At 40.5% G+C, this 6,000-nt stretch overlaps 1 protein-coding gene across 1 annotated transcript in view; it reads right to left on the reverse strand.

Annotated features, from left to right (window-relative positions):
- The window catches only part of LOC109892889 (exocyst complex component 3), a 41,336-nt gene extending 36,231 nt beyond the window's left edge, over window positions 1–5,105 (reverse strand). Inside the window, exon 1 of the mRNA XM_020485756.2 lies at window positions 4,979–5,105. The gene's annotated coding sequence lies outside the window, so the exon portion shown is untranslated. The remainder of the gene's footprint in view (window positions 1–4,978) is intronic.
- Between the last annotated feature and the right edge of the window lie 895 nt (window positions 5,106–6,000).

A 6,000-nucleotide genomic window follows, 5' to 3' on the forward strand; every position in this document is an offset into this window, starting at 1 on the left:
AGGCGGCCAAAGGAGATGTTGGCTTTGGGGATGACCAGTGAGATATACCTGCTGGAGTGCGTCCTACGGCTGGGTGTTGTTATCGTGACCAGTGAGCTGAGATAAGGCAGAGCTTAACCTAGCATAGACTTATAGATGACCTGGAGCCAGTGGGTCTGGCGAGGAATATGTAGCGAGGGCCAGCCGACTACAGCATACAGTTCGCAGTGGTGGGTGGTATAAGGCTCTTTGGTAACAAAACGGATGACACTGTGATAGACTACATCTAATTTGCTGAGTAGAGTATTGGAAGCTATTTTGTAGATGACGTCGCCGAAGTAGAGGATCCGTAGGATAGTCAGTTTTACTAGGATAAGCAATAAACTAAAACAATGATAATTATCCTAAACAACAGTATACAAGGCATATTGACATTTGAGAGAGACATAAAGCGAGGCATAAAGCAATCACAGGTGTTGATTGGGAGAGCTAGCTAAGTCAACAACGGGTAAGACAACAGCTAATTAGCTAAGACAACAACAACAGGTAAAATGGCGATGAATGGGCAGAGAGGGTCGGTTAACTACACACAGGGCCTGAGTTCGGGGCTAGAGCCGACAGATAAACAAAGGTAAACAAAGTGGAGTACCGTGATAAATGAACAGTCCAGCAGGCATCAGCTATGTAGCCAAGTGATCATAGGATCCAGTGTACAGCAATAGATGGAACAGGGAAGCCGCGGAGTAGTTGTTGCTACGCTAGCACGCGAGAGACACGGCGTTTAAAGTTAGCAGTCCGGGGTAAGTAGAAGTGTCTGCTCCGTTGTCCGGCAAAGGCCGGTTGAAGGCACAGCTGTTGGAATTACGTCTGCGGACCAGTTGTGGTGGTACGGCGGGGCACCATGTCGACGAAGGGACCGGGCCAGATGGTGAAAGAGGTATTGTAATTTTGTTTGCTAGCTGGAGATGCGCCTGGTTCAGGGCTAGCTTCAGGGCTGGTTCACTCAGTGCTAGCTGTGATGATCAATGGTCCAGGTTTTACGACAGAAATCTGCCGTTGTAGTGGAGAAAGGCAGTCCGAGGCTGGCAGGTATTATCCAAGCTAAAAAAAACGGCTGGTGCCTGAGCAGACTAAATAGCTAGTAACTTAGGTTGGAAAAAGTATGTGAGCCTTTGGATTTAATAACAGGTTGACCCTCCTTTGGCAACAATAACCTCTATCAAACATTTTCTGTAGTTGCGGATCAGACCTGCACCAAGGTCAGGAGGAATTTTGGACTATTCCCCTTTACAAAACTGTTTCAGTTCTGCAATATTCTTGGGATGTCTGGTGTGAACCCCTCTCTTGAGGTCATGCCACAGCATCTCAATTGGGTTGAGGTCAGGACTCTGACTGAGACACTTCAGGAAGACGTATTGGCTTCTGTTGAAGCCATTCTGTTGAAGATTTACTTCTGTGTTTTGGGTCATTGTCATGTTGCATCACCCAACTTCTGTTGAGCTTCAATTAGCAGACAAATATACTTACATTCTCCTGCAAAATGTCTTGATAAACTTGGGAATTTATTTTCCGTCGATGATAGCAAGCTGTCCAGGCCATGAGGCAACCAAGCAGCTCCAAACCATGATGCTCCCTTCACCATACTTTACAGTTGAGATGAGGTTTTGATGTTGGTGTGCTGTGCCTTTTTTCTCCACACATAGTGTTGTGTATTCCTTCAAAACAACTCAACTTTAGTTTAATCTGTCCACAGAATATTTGACCATCTGGAACATCTGGAACATTTTAGGTATACTTTTGTAACCCTTTCCAGCTTTATGCAAGTCAACAATTCAAACGTTGTAAGTGTTTTTTATAGGGCAGGGCAGCTCTAACCAACATCTCCAATCTCGTCTCAATGATTGTACTCCAGGTTAACTGACTCCTGACTCCAATTAGCTTTTGGAGGAGTCATTAGCCTAGGGGTTAACATACTTTTTCCAACCTACACTGTGAATGTTGAAATTATGTATTCAATATAGACAAGAAAAATACAATCATTTGTGTGTTATTGGTTTAAGCAGACTGTGTTTGTCTGTTGTTGTGACTTAGAGGAAGATCAGATCTAATTTTATGACCAATTTATACAGAAATCCAGATAATTCCAAAGAGTTCACAAACGTTTTCTTGCCACTGTAGGGTTAAAGATCAGTAAGGGATCATCAAAGGAAAATATCTACAATTATATTTATTTAAACGAATATATAAGTTGTAAGTTAACCCTAACCCTGCTACCCTTCCCCTAATTGGAGTACACTAATGGACAACAACACTTAGGCTTCCACTTCCAGCATATATACTATATACATTTTATGGACGCAGTATGTTTTTCATTAGGTATCTTTCTTCTTTTTTTTGTCCCTCCCCTCAACCCCTCCCATCTATTTCTGAACACCATCCAGTTTTGATTTCTATTCGCCATATATTTTTCAACAATGATGTGATGTTTCACAAAAGTTCTGAACCTTTCTATTCTCAAAGTTTATTTTATCTTTATTTAACTAGGCAAGTCAGTTAAGAACAAATTCTTATTTTCAATGATAGCCTAGGAACAGTGGGTTAACTGCCTGTTCAGGGGAAGAATGACAGATATGTACCTTGTCAGCTCGGGGGTTTGAACTTGCAACATTCCAATTACTAGTCCAACGCTCTAACCACTAGGCTACCCTGCCGCCCCGGGAGATTGTACAGATTGTAAAGGAAAGATTATTATTATTATATTATTGATCGATTGACAATGACTTTTCAAATCCTCCAGAAGTGCTATTTAGAGAGTTAGCTCCAGGTAAATGTTGCAATTCTTCAGCCATTCCTGAACCTGCGACCAAAAACAAGCCTAATACTGAATGGACAGTACCAAAACAAATGATCTAATGATTTGGTCTCTTTGCAGCAAAATCTGCAGAGCTGGGTTGGTTGTATCTACCATATAGATATATTTGAGTTGTTTTTGGTATCTTTTAGTTGTCACTGTATTAGACTAAGCACAGATGATTAGATGATGTTGAAGTTGAAATGGAGCTGGAAGAGCGGAGGCAGCTCCTCTTTACTTTGCGACTTGCGGTAACTCTGCGGTTCTAAATGAATAGTTGTTTAGTAATATGAAAATGTCAGAAACATTACCTTGCTTGACCATGCTATAGGCATGTTACATGCAATATGTTTTGTGGACTTCACCGGACAGATGTTGCTCTCTGGTTTCGTAATGAAACAAATGTGTGGTTGAACATATTCTGCCACTGTGTCCTCTCATTGTCTCTGCCTTCGGCCTATATATCACTGTGTCAAGGCATATGAATGAACAGGTTATAGAGTAAGCAACGCAATTATCACAACACATAAGTTGAAATATGGATTTTTGCTCACAGTTTAGAGATAATTGGGATTGATCCCATTTTGAATTAGTTAAAACTACAGTTTGTGAACATTAGGAACAAATGCTGTGAAATATTTCAGCTTATTTGAACAATAAGTGAGTTTGGATTGAACTATTTGCACATTTTTATTTGTCGGATTCCAGAATGATATTTTAAAATAAAATTTTACAATGCTCAGCTCAAATCTTAACGGTGATTGTTTCCTTAACTATTAGTGTGTTTCAGAGGAACACTGTGAATCCATGTGCTAAACCACTGATAAACATCTCAGTTCAGAATCCCAAAAATATGTACAGTGTATGAATATTGGATTGTGTTGAGGCCAATGTTCAGCTGGTGCAGACACATTGAACAGCAACACTGGGAGCAGGAGGTTAGTTTCTAAACAAACACTGGACATTCTGCTCCCTAATAGTTTAGAAAATAACAGGAAATATAAGTAGTGTCTGTCTGTAGCTGGCTACATTATTTTATTTTACTAAAACACTTAAGTATTTTAACAACTTGGTTTAACATCCAACTATGTCTATGATTTAATCACTTAAAATTCATCCCTAGGTTCAGAGTGAAAGAATTGATGGGGTCAAATGGTTTTAGTGCCTGGTTGCCTGGGGCACTAGCTTGCTGACACTGCATGTAATTACATGTAGTACTGCAGCCTACTATATAACCATGTTTAACCATACACTACATATACACTACAGGTATAGGTAATGTTAGACACAGAGGTTTTGTCCAAAAAATAACATAATAATGAAAATATACACTGTGTACAAAACATTATGAACACCTAATCTTTCCATGACATAGACCGACCAGGTGAATCCAGGTGAAAGCTACGATCCCTTACTGATGTCACTTGTTAAATCCACTTCAATCAGTGTACATTAAAGGTTAAAGATGGATGGTTAAGCCATGAGACACAATATTGAAGTGCCTTTGAACAGGATATGGTAGTAGGTGCCAGGCACACCGGTTTGTGTCAAGAACTGCAACAATCCTGGGTTTTTCACACTCAACAATTTCCGGTGTGTATCAAGAATGGTCCACCACCAAAGGACATCCAGCCAACTTGACACAACTGTGGGAAGCATTGGAGTCAACATGGGCCAGCATCCCTGTGGAACGCTTTCAACACCTTGTAGAGTCCGTGCCCCAACGAACTGAGGTTGTTCTGAGGTTGCAACTCAATATTGGGAAGCTATTCTTAATGTTTTGTACACTCGATGTATAAATGCCGTTTAGCAGATGCATTTATCCAAAGCTTGCATACATTTTACGTAACACGGTAAGTAAAATATAAAGTAGTTATTAAAGTCTTGGGAGATGGAAACATGAAATGTATATGGAAATAATTGAATTATCAGCCCAGTCTAGAAATATGTCATATTTTTTTTTTTTCAGAGAAAATCAGAACATGCGCACAGACCATCACACTATGGTACAACAAAGCTAACCTGAACATATGATGATTGTATAGCCGTTTAGAGAATTTGAGAAAGGACGGCAAGAGGTTCAGAAATCAGAAGTACAGCGTACGTCCCGCTTTTTCATAACATGAGAAATATCTGGATTCCTCTTACCTTGTGTAGTTAGTCCACAGTGTCTCAGTGGAATGTCATCCCGATGTGTGTTGTATGTATGTGTGGCAGAGTGTGTGTGTGTGTGTGTATCTCCTCTGTGGCTCAGCAGAGCACTGTGCTCACCCGGCTTCCTGACTCTGGCTGTATTGTAGCTGTAGATGATGCGTTTTCCTGAGGAAATTTCCCCCCCCACACACACACACACATACACACTCACATGCATGTTCTGGGAGTTTGCAAATTATACTAATTGCATGACTACTGGCAACACATTCTTCTACAATGGCTCCTTCTTTTTTAATTCAGCACATGTTTCTTTGTGTGTGTGCACGTGTGTGTGTGCACATGTGTGTGTGCACATGTGTGTGTATATTCATCTCTGTCTGAGGGTCAGTTGATAAGTCCGTGTTGTGCTTCTACATTCTGAGTTGACCTGAGTAACAGAGAATATTTCCAAGGGCTTCAAAGCTAATTTCCTATGTGAAGCTTTTCAACAATCGCCTTCACTACTCTGACATGAGGTCAGTCTAACATACAATACACCGATTTTTTTTTTTTTTTACTGTTTGTAATATAGACCTTGAAGAGAGCATGTGAACAGATTAGATGAATCAGGAACTAACATTTAGTTAATATTCAAAGATGCTAGGTACATTTCATAAGATGGTTGCTTTGCTTAACTTCTTTCCACTGTAAAGGTTTCTAACTTTAGTTTGTACTTACAATTTAGCATGACAAGACTATTAGGTTGATTCCGTGGCAACTTGAACAGCAGTAAGCGTCAAACTCTTGCACCTCCAGTGATCAATTTTGTCCTCCTGCGCCCACTAGTGGTGGAATTGTGGACCATCTGGATAATTGCCTATATCCAACACAAGGGGGATGTCTTGAGGAAGGTGACATCTGTTAGTTCAGGATGTTGATACACTACATGAACAAAAGTACACCAGTTCTTCAAAGATCTCATTTCAAAATCATGGGCATTAATATGGAGTTGGTCTATGGAGCCAGATACCTGCCAA

This window comes from Oncorhynchus kisutch, linkage group LG6, assembly GCF_002021735.2.
Source record: "Oncorhynchus kisutch isolate 150728-3 linkage group LG6, Okis_V2, whole genome shotgun sequence".
Lineage (NCBI taxonomy): Eukaryota > Metazoa > Chordata > Actinopteri > Salmoniformes > Salmonidae > Oncorhynchus > Oncorhynchus kisutch.